This window comes from Otolemur garnettii, unplaced genomic scaffold (assembly GCF_000181295.1).
Source record: "Otolemur garnettii isolate 467f Iridium unplaced genomic scaffold, OtoGar3 scaffold00086, whole genome shotgun sequence".
NCBI lineage: Eukaryota > Metazoa > Chordata > Mammalia > Primates > Galagidae > Otolemur > Otolemur garnettii.
The window spans coordinates 1,277,265-1,291,459 of record NW_003852481.1 but is presented as its reverse complement, the minus strand read 5'-3'; positions in this window follow the sequence as shown (position 1 = coordinate 1,291,459).

The window sequence follows — 14,195 nt, the reverse complement described above, 5'->3', positions numbered from 1 at the left end:
ATCATTTCATTTTTAATTCATACCCCCAGCAGCAGAATACAAGAATATCAATTTTCGTCATCCTCACCAGCAATTAGTGCTTGCTGTCTCCTTCACCTTAGTCCTGCCGGTGGCTGAGTAGTAGCACAAGATAGTCATTTTAATTTGTATTTCCCTGATGACAAACACAATTGAACCTCTTTTCATACGTTTCTTAGCCACTGGGAAGTTTCTGCTTGAATTCTTTGTTTTTGCCTATTTTTGAATTCGGTCTTCTCTCTTTTTCTGATTTATTCTAGTTCTTTCTATGTCCCGGATATGAGTCCTTTCTCAGATGTGCGTGTGGTAAATGTATTCTCCCACTCTGTGAGCTGAGTTGTGCTCTCTTAGTGGCGTATTTTCACAAATAGAAGACTTTAATTTGCATAGAGTTCAATTTATAATTCTTTCCTTCTTGACTAACAATATATACTTCATTGCTAATATATAGAAATGTGATTCTGTGCCATGTAATGTTCCCAGTCAATGACAGACCACATACATGATGATGGTCCATAAGATTATACTGGAGCTGAAAAATTCTACTACCTAGTGACACTGTAGCCATCATAACATCACACAACAATACATCACTTAGGTGTTTATAGTTATGCTGGTATAAACAAAAATACTATGCTGCTAGGTGTATAAAAGTCTAGCACATATAGTTCTGTACAGTATATAATAATAAACTATGTTACTGTCTTATATATTTAAAACAGATAATCTGATTCTAAATCCTGTTCTCTTTTCAATACAATACACTCCTTAACATCCATCAAAATGAGATAGAATTAGAAATAAAAAAAATTCTAAAATAAAAATTAAGTTTCAGATTAATATAAGGGTACAAACAATTAAGTTACAATGTTTGCATTTGTTAGGTAAAATCCCTGGTGTAGTTGTGTATTCTAGGATTCGTCAAGAATGTTCAAATCTACCTTGCCTATAATAACAGCTAGCACCATCTATTGTATTCCTTACTAAGGGCTAGGAAGTATGTTTACCATTTTAGATACATTGTATCATCTTTTCTTCAACAATCCCATATCCGTTACCCTTATTTTGTAGGTAGGACATGGAAGCTATGGAGGCACAGAATTTTGCCACAATTACAAATTAGTAAGTGTAATCAGTAAGTTCTACCTCACCAGACTTCCTAAGTAAATAAAAACATTGACTTAAGCTCTGAAATAATGTTGGCATTGGAACATGTGATCCTTATTAGATTTGGGAGGTTTGATATTTTCATATTCAATTCTCAAATACTTGAACGGCTTTCGAGGGAAAGAAGAATCAGGATGAATATTCATAGCTCTGGAGAAGAAAAACAGGACTAGGCTGACGCAGCCCCCCTGAGATTGTGCTTCAACATAAGAAATAATCTTTCAACAATTGCATCTGCTTAGAAAAAGAACAGATCATGTTCTATCTCGTTTGGAATAATGATTACACACACATCTACATTTAGCAAAACTCTTCTGATTGTAACTTTAGATCTGTGCATTTCATGGCATATAAATTTAACATCAATATTGCAATAAACAAGCTGCTTTCTGAGATAATGAACTTCACTCTGAGTCTTCAGGATAGTCTGTCTGAGAGAGAATAAAGAGAATTCCTAAATTAAATATAGAGGTGATACTGGACAATATTTTAGAATTCTTCCAAATCTAAGACTTTGTAATATTCTCATCATCATATACAAAAGAGAATATAAGATCACTTCCGGATCTAAAACTCTAGAAGGCTTTTTTATTGATTACTATTTATAATCACATCATCCCTTTAAATATGTAATGTTTCTAGGTAAACCGCACCCTGACAATGTTTCAAGTAGTAAAAGAAGGGCTAGGGATGAGCTTAGGGTGTCTCTTGATAAGCTCACCTTCCAGAGTGGACATCCAAAATGAATTTTATTGGTCAATAGCCTTTGCCTAGAAACCTAATTTTGTCTGTACATCAGAGCATATCACAACAACAAAGTTTATAAGACTAAGATCAACCTTTATTGTTTCTAAATGAGAAATAAAACCTCCAAGGGGACCAGACCCACTGGATCTTCTACCAGCACATTGTTCTTAAAGCACGTCATGGGAAAAGACTATATAATCAAGAGTTTTGACTTGTAATTATGAGGTCACAATAAAAGGTGTTGTATGACTCAACATTTTAATAGCATATTTAAGCAGTTCAGTCTTCAAGCAGGTTCTGTCTCCTAGGAATGAGTCCGACTCTAATAAAGAATTGCATATATTTGTCCTGGCTTGCTACAGATTGATATTTTAGTTTATGTAACAGGGAGATCTTTACTTCCTTCACGTCCAAGTTCCTGAGAAGCACTGTAGTCCTCGTGCACAACAGAAGCTGAAATCACGTGGAAATGCTCCCATACCCGTAAAATAGACAGTGATCGAGGAAATGTGGAAATATGGGTACATCACAGCCTTTGTTTTAAGAGTGCTTTGAAATCTGATACTGAAAACTGAATGGATGACATGTGGTCAGCACACAGAGATAGAGTCGAGATTAACGCCTACATGTCACAGAAGAATAGGAGATGAAAGGACTGTCTCTTGTGGCTCCCTTCAAATCCTACCTATTCTTCTTTTCCAGGGAACAACGTGCTCACATTTAGCTCACATTTAGTTTACTCTCTTCATTTTCCTTGCTTGTTCATTCTTTCAGAAGTAGCTGAATATCCATTAATTTTTATCTATGCCAGATTCCCTGTGTCTACAATATGTTTGAGCAGGAGCAGTGCCAAATTGCAACACAGACACGAGCGGTAAATGCTCTTGGAAAGGAGAGAGTGCTTCATTTTCTTATGTCAGAGAAAAGGTAGCAAGGAAATTAATATTTGTTGGGAGCCTAATGTAGCACAGGTCCCATTCTAGATTTTTCAACTCACTCAGTCCTTAGGTAATATATCAAATATTCTCCCCATTTTATAGGAACAGAAATTGAACTAAGAGAGATTATCTAATGGATAGCTGCATAGCTATTGACAGATAGTGCTCTGATTTGAATGCCCCATTTCTACCCATATGCTGACATTACCTGCTATTGTGACTCTCTTACCAGTTTATAACAAAAATATTTTGTTTAGTAAGAAGGAAAAACTCATTGCTCCGCAATTCCCTGAAAGCTTTCTGGGGAGAGTTATGCACATGCAAAAGTGACCAGAATTATCATCTACAACCATTTATTTCCAACCACCCAAATTGCCACAAAATGAGATGGCAAAGCTCTAAAATGTAATTATATGGTATTGAGCAAAATTATAAAATGTAATTAGACAACATTGGGTAGAATTCTGTGAACACTCTCAGCTGTGCCACAAAAACTTTACAAAGCAAAGGAATAGATAGATCTCAAGTGCCAGCTGGTGCCTTTCAGGGAAGCCGCCTGCCATGGCCACTTCTCCAGAGAGCTTCCCAAAGGAATACTGCTAACCTTGCAAGGCCCAGATTAAAGCTGGGTTGTATTAAGAACCAGCATGTCTCAGAGGCTTCCCAGTCTCTAGGAAAGGATCGTTCGGGAAATACATCTTTTTATTCTACAGACATTACCGAACACCTGTCCAAAGCCAGTGTTTTCTCGAGTCCCTGGGTCTAAAATAAATGAGAGGCATTTCTTCATGCAATGACACAATAAATCTTAATTCTTTTTTACTAAGTATAGTTAAGTATACCACATCCATCATACTGACTGCTGAATGATATGGAAGTGAATAAAATAAAAACAAATTCCTGCCCTCATGGAGCTGACATTCTAGGGGGGCTCAAGAACTGTGAACAGAGAAGCAAAATGTATATTACGTGAGATGGTGATGAATACTAAAAGGAAGTGCGATGTGATTGCATCACTCTGCATAGCGTGAATGAGGATGAGAGGGCTAATGACAGAAACCTGGAAATCCAGGACTTTGTGCAGCAATTCGTGTAAACTGAGATAAGGGGCGAGTTGAATAACCCTGGTGGTCCCAATGCAGACAGTAATGCTGGGCGGCATGGAGCAGTCAAGTGGTCCTGCTGGGTGCATACAGAGTTTTGTCACACTTCATATCTGATAATGGGATTAAAAATCAGAAAAGTGGTAGTTTTACATGGAAAAATTGGGGTCCCTGGAAATTTTTTAAAAAGAGTTTGAGAAACAAAAATAGAAAGACATTATCAGCTAATAATGTCTTTTATAAATCTCTTATCAGTCACAAAATGGTATAGCATTAACCCAAGAATCAATAGAGCAATAGGCCAAATTTGACAGACACAAAATAAATTCAAGATACATAAGAATTTTTATTCTTCAGTTAAAAAAGTAAAGTAAAAATTAATCTACATAAAGGGCCCAAATGTTAAATGTGCATATATGCATTTCTGTTTACCAGCACACATGGGTCCAGATAGGGAAGATTTCCAGCACCCAACAGTTTCCCTCATACCCATTCTGAGTCAGTCTCGTACAGAGGTAACCACTGCTCTAGCCTGTACTACCATAGGTTGGTTTTATTTATTTCTGAACCTCAAATAAATGGCTTAATATAGCATATACTCTTTTGTGTTAGTATTCTTCCATTTATCACTAGATCTGTGAGATACCCCAAAATACTAAAAATCATTCAATACTCCACAGGAAGGCAAGAAAATAAGAAGAGGAAAAAGAAACAACAAATAGAAAACACATAATAAAATGACAGACTTAAGGCCGAACAACTAAATGATTACATTACATGTAAATGGTCTAAACACACCAATTAAATGACAGATACTGGCAGAGTGCATTTTGAAGAATGGAAGAAAAAGTATCCAATGTACTCAGCCCTACGATGAAACTAATTTATAGCTTTCATAGGAAAACTATAACCCAATTATAGCCCAAGAATATGGGGAAAGGGGAGAGGGAAGGAAGGGGGAGGATGGGGAGAGGGAGGGTGATTGGTGGGATCATGCCTCTGGTTCATCTTATAAGGGCACATGTGTTTCTAAATGTAGAATATAAATGTCTTAACACAATAACTAAGAAAATGACATGAAGGCTATGTTAACCAGTTTGATGAAAATATTTCAAATTGTATATAAAAACAGCACACTGTACCCCATGACAGTATTAATGTACACAGCTATGATTTGATAAAAATAAATAAATAAAAATATCCAAAAAATATGCTACCCATGAGATGCTCTACAAATGCAAAGACATAGGTAGGTTATAATAAATAATTGAAAAATATGTATTATGCCATCGTTCATTAAAGAAAAGAAGTCGATATATGAATGTCATGCTGTAGATTTCAAACCAAAAAAAATTACCAGACACAAAGAAAAATCTTACATAATGATAAAAGGATCAATCCACCAGGAAGACAAAGGATCCTAGTGTATATACACTAAACCACAGAACCTCACACTACATAAAGTAAAAACTAATACTACTCAAAGGAAAAATGAGCAAATCCAAAATTGTAGTTAAGTATTTCACATCTCACTTTATGGAAATAACAGAACCACTAAATAAAAAATCAGTAAGGATCTAAAAGAACTAAACACAACAACTCACCAATAAGATCTAATTGGCATATAGAGAACACACACAACAGTAGTAGAATATACATTTTTTGATTCATTAAAAATGAAAGAAATAATAAAGATGAAGAGAATAAATCAATGAATTCTAAAACAGGAAAACAGCAGACAAAATCAATGGAACAGAAAAAGAATTTCTCTCTACTCAACTAGTAGAGAGTTTTTATTACAAAAAGATGACCAATTTTGTCAAATGCTTTTTCTTCATCTATTGAGATGATCATATGGTTTTTATCCTTCATATCTCCCTTGATATGAAGGTAGAGTGCTTTAATGTGCTGTGAGTTCAGTTTACTAATATTTTGTTGAGGATTTTTACATCTGTGTTGATCAGGAATTGTGGCCTATAACTTCCTTTTATTACAATGTTTTTGTCTGGCATTGGTGCTAGAGTAATGCAGACCTCATAAAAATCAATTTGGAAATGTTATCTTCTCTTCAAATTTTTGGAATAATTTGAGAAAGATTGATATTAGTCCTTTATATGTTTGGTAGAATTCTACCAAGAAATCCTGTGGGTGTGGGCTTTCCTTTGATGGGAGATTTTTAATTACTGGTTCAATCTCCTTGGTCTGTTTCTATTTTCTATTTCTTCATGATTCAGTATTGGTAAAGTTGTATGTTTTGGGAAATTTATCCATTCTTCTAGGTTTTTCAATTTGCTGGCATATGAGCATTCATAGCAGTCTCTTGTGATCCTTTGTATTTCTGTGGCATCAGCTGTAATATCTCCCCTTTCATTTCTGATTTTATTGTTGAGTCTTTTCTCTTTTTTCTTAGTACCCTAGCTAAAAGTTTGTCAACTTTATTTATCTTTTCCAAAAAATCAATTTTAAGTTTTATTAGTTTTGTTGATCTTTTCCATTGTTTTTCTAGTTTCTATTTGATTTGTTTCTGCTTTGATATTTGTTATTGTTTTCCTTTTCCTTCTACTAATTTTGGGCTTAGTTTGTTCTTCTTTTCCTAGTTTCTTGAAGTGTAAAAATTCAGTTGCTTACTTGAAATATTTCTCTCTTCTTCATATAGGCATTTATTGCTATAAGTTTCCCTCTTAGAAATACTTTTGCTACATCTCATAAGCTTTTTTTAAATTCAGATTATTATGAGGATGCAAATGATTAGGCTGCAATATTTGCATTTGTTAGGTAAGGTCCCTGTTGTAGTTGTGCCCCCCAAGCCCCACCCAGGAGATGCTCCTACATTGTGCCTGTTAGGTGGGAACAATCCCACCTCCTCCTTCCTCCTTATTCCTACATCTTCCTTCCCCCTACATCCAGCATCATATAAACTTTATGTTCCCATTTTTGTTTGTCTTAAGCTATTTCTTAATTTCTCTTTAAAGGGCTATATACAACAACATCATAGCTAACATCATACTCAACGATGAAAAATTTAAATCTTTTTTCTAAGATTAAAAACAAGACAATCATCAATCTGTTCTGCACAGTACTGAAAGTCCTAACCAGAGTAATAGGACAAGAAAAAGATAAAATTGTCCCTGTTTGCAGACAACATAATCTTATATGTAGAAAAACCCAAAAGATACCACCAAAAAACGATTAGAACTAATAAACAAATTCAATAGTGTTTCAGGATACAAAATCAACATACAAAAGTCAGTAGTGTTTCTATAAACTAACAATAAACTGTCCAAAAAAGAAGTCAATAAAACAATCCCATTTACAATAGTATTAAAAGATGCATAGGAATAAATTAAGCCTAGGTAAAAGATCTGTACACTGGAAATGATAAAACATTGAAAGAAATTGAGGCAGACATGAGTAAATAGAAAAATACTCGTGTCATAAATTGGAAGAATATTGTTAAAATGCCCATGCTTCCCAAAGAAATCTACACATTTAATGCAATCTTTATCAAATGTCCAAGGACAACTCTTCACAGAAATGGAAAAACAACTTACAAATTTATAAAGAAACACAAAAGACCCCAAATAGGTAAGGCAATCTGAAGCCAGAAGAATAAAGCTGGAGATGTCACACGTCCTGATTTAAAAGTATATTATAAGCTATAGTAATCAAAATGGTATAGGGCTCATGTTAAAAATAGACACACAACCAATGGAACAGAACTCTCAGAAATCACCACCACCACCCACCCACACACACTCACACACACACACGGCCGCTAATCTTTGGCAAAGACACAAAGAAAACACAACAGGGAAAGGATAAATGGTGCTGGGAAAATTGAACATCCATATGCAAAAAAATAAAATGTGATCCTTAACTCACCTCATTCACAAAAATAAACTCAAAGTGGATTAAAGATTTGAACTTAAGACCTATAATCATAAGAGCATTAGAAGAAAACATAAGGGCCATATCCATGATTTTAGTCTCGGCAATGATTTTTTGGATATAACCCCAAAAGCACAGGCAACAAAAGCAAAAACAGACAAATGGGATTAAACTCAAATTTTTCTGCACAGCAAAGGAAATAATCAACAAAGTGAAAAGGCAATCCATAAAGTAGGAGAAAACATTTGCGAACCACATATTAAATAAGGAGTTATATCCAAAATTTGTAAGGAATTCAGACAATTCCTTACCATTAAAAAAAAGCCAGATCATAAAATGAACAAAGAACTTGAATAGTCGTTTTTCCAAAGATGACATACAAATGGCGGATGGATATACACAAAGGTGCTCGAAATCACTAATCAAAAGAGGAATGAAAGTCAAAACTGCAATGAGATATCGCTTCTCGCCTGTTACAATGGTGTTACCAAAAAGACAAAAGAGGACGAGTATCGATGAGGACGTGGGGAAAGAGAACACTTACACTTTGTCGGTCACAAGTCTAAGTTGGTACAGCCATTATGAAAAACAACATGAAAGTTCCTCAAAAGATTCAAAATAGAACTACCAGAGGATCCAACAATCCCACTTCTAGGATGTCGCCAGAGGAAATAAAAATCACTATCTCAAAGAGATAAGTGCCCTCCCATGTTCATTGTAGCATTATTTTCAGTAGCCAAGTTCATTACTCAGCCTTAAAAAGTAAGGAATTCTTCCGCATATGAGAACATGGAAGAACCTGGAAGAGGCGACGCTAAGTGGAATGAGCCAGACATAGGTAGGACAAACGCTGCTTATCTCACTCACCCCACGGAGTCTGAAAGGGCTGAACCCAGAAACAGAGCAGGTGGTGACCAGGGGTCCGGGGTCGACGGAAATGAGTACAAAGTTTCCATCATGAGATATAAGTTCTGGAGACCTGACGTACAGCGTGGTGATCAAGTTAATAATCACATATCGTTTACTTGAAATGTGCGGAGAGATTTCCCCTCAAGTATCATCACAACAACAGCCACAAAAAAAAGGTATTAATAACTGTGAGTGGTGACAGATACGTTAATTAGCTTAGCTGCAATAATCATTTCATACGTGTATGTATATCAAAACACCATGTCGTACATCTTAAATATACACAATTATCTCAAGAAAGCTGAAAAAGTTAAAAAGCTGATTCTTCAAAAGAAAAAGACCCAAAATGATAAACAGAAAGCAGACACCTATCACCAATTATCCTTATCAAAATGACTAAAATAAAAAACGGTAACAATACCAAGTGCTGACAAAATGCAGAAAAACTAGATCATTCATACATCATACATTCTTGGTGGAAATGAAAAATAGTACAGGCCATCTAGCAAACAGTTTGGCAAACAGTCAAAAATTACCATCCAATCCAGCAATTGCACACCTGGTCATTTACCCTAGAGAAATTTGTGTTGTCATGAAATCCTGTACACAAATCCTCACAGTAGCTTTATTTTAATAGCCCCAAAGTTGAAACAACCTTTACATTTTTCAGTAGATAAATGGTTAAACAATCTGTGGCACATCCCTGCCAAAATCCTACTTTAAAGAAAAGAACTGTCAATGCAAGCAACAGCCTAGGTGAACACACAGGGAATTGGGCTGAGTGAAAAAGAAATCCAATCACATCCTGTATGGTTCTACTCATAGGACAGTTTTGAAATGACAAAATTTTAGAAATGATACCATATTAATGGCTGCTAGGTTTTAGCAACTGAGATTTGGGGTTAGAGAGAGAGGGGTCATCACAAGAGGACAACACCAAGCACCTCTGAGGTGATGGAAAGGTTCTGTATCTTGACAGTGGTGGTGGATACAGAACATAACATGTCATAAAATTGTATAGAACTAAAATCATACCCACACTACACACATAAATGAATACATACAAAACCGGGGAAATATGAATAAGATTGATTTATTATATCAATGCCAATATCTTGGTTGTGTTATTGTATTACAGTTTTACGAGGTGTTATCATGGGGGCAAATGGAGTAAATACACTTGGAACATGCCTGTATTATTTCTTACAATTGCATGTAAGTTTGTTATTTCAAAATAAAACATTTTTTTAAGTGATGCATCAGAATTTTTTTAAAGGATAGGGAAAAAATGACCTTGAAATTAAGGAAAGAGAAATCTGCTTGATGCTACTTCTAACATATGATTGGCTTTTTGACACACCAGGCCATACACTCTGGCTACAATATCTTGGAGCACATGTTCTTTTTCTGGAACATGCCTCATTACCCTACACATGAACATAGGAATGCTGGCAGTTTCAAAGAATACCAAAGAATAGACAGATGGTATCATGGAAAAAAAATCATAGACCTAAATATGAAAATCCTGGCAAAGAAAGAATGTCACCAACCAGAATCAGAATCATGTTGTAGTGAAATTCAAGATTTATTTTGCCTAGCACACATGAAGGATTACCTAGGAATTATGGAACTGTACTATGAAAAGTAAACATTTAGTTTATAGAATACTTAACAAATAATAGCTACACTTGCTTCCCCCCCCCAAAAAAGTCCCAAAAGAAGCAGCATTGGTCTAATATATAATTCACTGAATCTCTAAATCCTTTGAAGAATTGAGTATTATAAATGGATTATAAATATTTTCATAACTACATGTAGTTCTAAAATGGGTAAAGCACAAAGAATTGTTTTTAAAAAGTAATAGAAAACAACATCCTACATCTCTTTTAACATGAAAATTACTAAAAACAAAAGGAGCCTTGATAAATCAACATGTCATGAATTTAAGAATTTTTATATTGGTATAGTTTTAGCTTTATACGCTGCTTTTATGATTAAGTTACCATATATTTGACTAATTCTTAATCAATGAGAAATTTCAAGCTAGTCCAAAAGGTCATAAATAAAAAATATATGATTAACAATTTATTCTTCCTTTTTTTTGTATGCAGGTTTTTGAACCTAATAAGCATAGAAATAAAACTTTAAAATTAGTATTCTAGAACTCCAAGGAACCTTCATATACGATGATCCTAGAACTCTAAAAATTTGCTTCACCAAAATTTATAAACACTAAAATATCATTTGGACAAGTGTCCTAATTCACTTTTGACAGTTACCTTTTATGAAATACTGATGACTGTTATGCTATTAGACTTACGATTCATAACTATTCATTTCCTATAAGAATGATAACAGCCTGTAGTAAACAGTGTGAACAGACATTGAGAGAAATGAAGAAACACTTTATACTGGCAATTCTAACACCTTTTCACAATTCTAAAGAAAGCTGTGAATAAACTATCCACTTAGAAATCATGCTTATTCAATTCTGCTTGCAGGTAAATACTGGAAACATTTGGGAACACAAGCACAGAACCTCATTAAAGTAAGGTATAAAAATAACTTGAGGGGCAGCACCTGTGGCTCAAAAGGGTAGGGCGCTAGCCCCATATGCCGGAGGTGGTGGGTTCAAACCCAGCCTCGGCCAAAAAAATAAAAAATTAATTAATTAAAATTAAAAAAAAACAAAATAAAAAAATAACTTGAAGAAATATATAAACAACTTGAATTTATATCTTAAATCTCAATTTTACCTTGAAGGGCAATAGAAAAACATCAAAAAGATTCATGCAAATTGACCATTTATGGTGAAAAAAAAAACCCAGAAGCACAAACGAGACATGTCTTTGAGCATTTCTTCCTAAATTTTAGATAAGCATCCGTCTGATGGATATGGACAAAATTAAAATGTTTTCAGCTCTGTAGATTAAAATGTACATAAAATTTTTTTAAATGCACATAATTCCTACTCTCTGGCCCAAATACCAGTCCAACTAAACAGCCACTGTCTACTAAGAGCCTAGACGCACCCTCAGTCCTACCTTTCTTTCTCCCCATTATTCCTTCCTCTCAAACCACCTCAACATCTTTTACTTGGATGTTGGAATTTTTTATCTAAATGGTAATCCAGCACCAGTCTACTGTTGAACTAGATTCTCTGGATCTAGTGCTAGAGCGATTCTCAGGATTGATAACAGAGTGACTTAATTGACACCACACACCAAAAAAAAAAAAAAAAAAAAACCACCAAAATATATTACACTGGTTACACTCAACCCTTGAGCCTGGCTTTCCACAAGCTGGTCCATCACCACCCTCATTTCTTGCCACCCGTCCCTCACCACCATTTGCATTTTGGTCATACCTGTCTCTCAGCTATCTCCTAAATGGTCTACAGCTTATACTCCTGGGTTTCAATGACGTTTTTATGCCCAGATTATCTTTGTCTTCAGATCACCTCCCTTCAATATTAACATAAGCCTTAAGGGAACAGGGAGCTGGTCCTTTTTACTGCCTAATCCCAAGTCCCTAGCAAAGTAGCTGGTTCACAGTATGTACATGGGAAGTTTCCAACCCTAGACCTGAAATGGGTACAAAAGTTCCATTTGTATTCCTCTGCTGGGAATTTAACCACATGACCCCACCTAATCTCAAACCAAGCTGAGAAATGTAATCCTGTACATAAGAAGAGAAAATGAACGTGGGTGAGCCATCAACAGTGTGTGCTACCCCAGGCTATCATGCAAATATAACAGCAGCAGAAACTTAGGGGAAAAGCTGATTTTTCTTCTTGAAAGGAAAATTTACTAGAAAATAAAAGTAATTATTTAAGTCAATTAGAAAATAAATGCAGAAAGCTGGACAGTGAGCATGTAATTAGAGACTCACTAGGTACCTGGGTGTTTTAAGAGCGACTATCAATCTTTTATATATGTAATGTATAATTATTGTACTCTTTAAACTATCTTACAGTATTCTTTTTTAATATGTATTATAAAATATTAATACCAAAAGATGGCACATAAAAAAAATCTGTAGGCCAATCTCACTCACAAAATGTCAACTCAATAATCCTAAATAAAGCATCAATAAATAGAATACATAGCAGATTGAACGAATGAATCATCATATCTGTAAGTGGAATTAACTCAAAGAATGTAAGGATGTTAAATATGAGGAATCTATTAAGGTAAATCACCATAGTAAAAACTCAAAAGGAAAAAATCATCCTCAGTCCAATCCCAAATCCATTCGTGATGAAAGGCAAAATCTCTCAATGAATTCCCAACAATAAAAAAAAGAAAAATTATATCAATTCAGTACCATTAGATCTACTCAAAAGGTTAAGTGTTTCTTTCTCTAAGTAGAGAGGCTTGTTTCAGTATTCAATTTATCTGTGCAAAGTCAAATAACCCCAAAGGTAGTTTTTTTTTTAAGAAATTAAAAATAGATTATTTGAAAATAAAAAAAAAAAGAAAAACCTCTTAAACACAGAGATATTACCTTGCTATGCTAATCCCTAAATGTAATGGATCAATAAAAAATTATACAATTATATAACTGGAAAAGTTAAGAAAATTCTCTGGAGGTACTAAAAAGAAATGCAAATAAATGAAAGAGCATAATTTGGCTCGGCACCTGTAGCTCAGCAGTTAGGGCACCAGCCACATATACCAGAGCTGGTCGGTTCAAATCCAGCCCAGCCTGCCAAACAACAATGACAACTACAACCAAAAAGTAGCCAGGTGTTGTGGCGGGCGCATGTAGTCCCAGTTACTTGGGAGGCTGAGGCAAGAGAATTGCTTAAGCCCAGGAGTTGGAGGTTTCTGTGAGCTGTGATGCCACAACACTCTACCCAGGGCAACATAGTAAGACTCTGTCTCAAAAAAAATAGGAAGGGCATAACTTGTTCTTATCCTGAAGGACTCAACATCAAAATGAAATCAATGGATCTCAAAAAATTTTAATAAAATATCCATAGATAGTTTTCAATAACTAGAAAAAATTATTTCTGAAGTCCAAATGGAAAAAGAAACATGTAGAAATAAACAGAAAATTCTAGGAAAAGGGAAATAATGAATGAGGACTGAGTTTACCCGATATTAAAGCATATTTTCAAGTTATAACAACTAGAGGCTTATGGTATTGATGCAGAAAGAGACAGATAAGAAAACAGGATGGCAGGTCCAGGGGCAGACACAGTACACACTGGATTTAGTCAGGCTAGATCTTGTGGAACAGCCATTCCAATGACAGCAGTTCAATTTATGATAAATTTTACTTAATAGCCCTGCATTGGCTTATGAAGTTTTACCTGGATGTAAAAAGACCAATTAAGATTCTCTCTGAGGAGTGGAATGCTGTGAAATTAGAGCCAACGTACAGACCTCTTTTGAGTTGTATATTTGATTCCTGCTCTGTT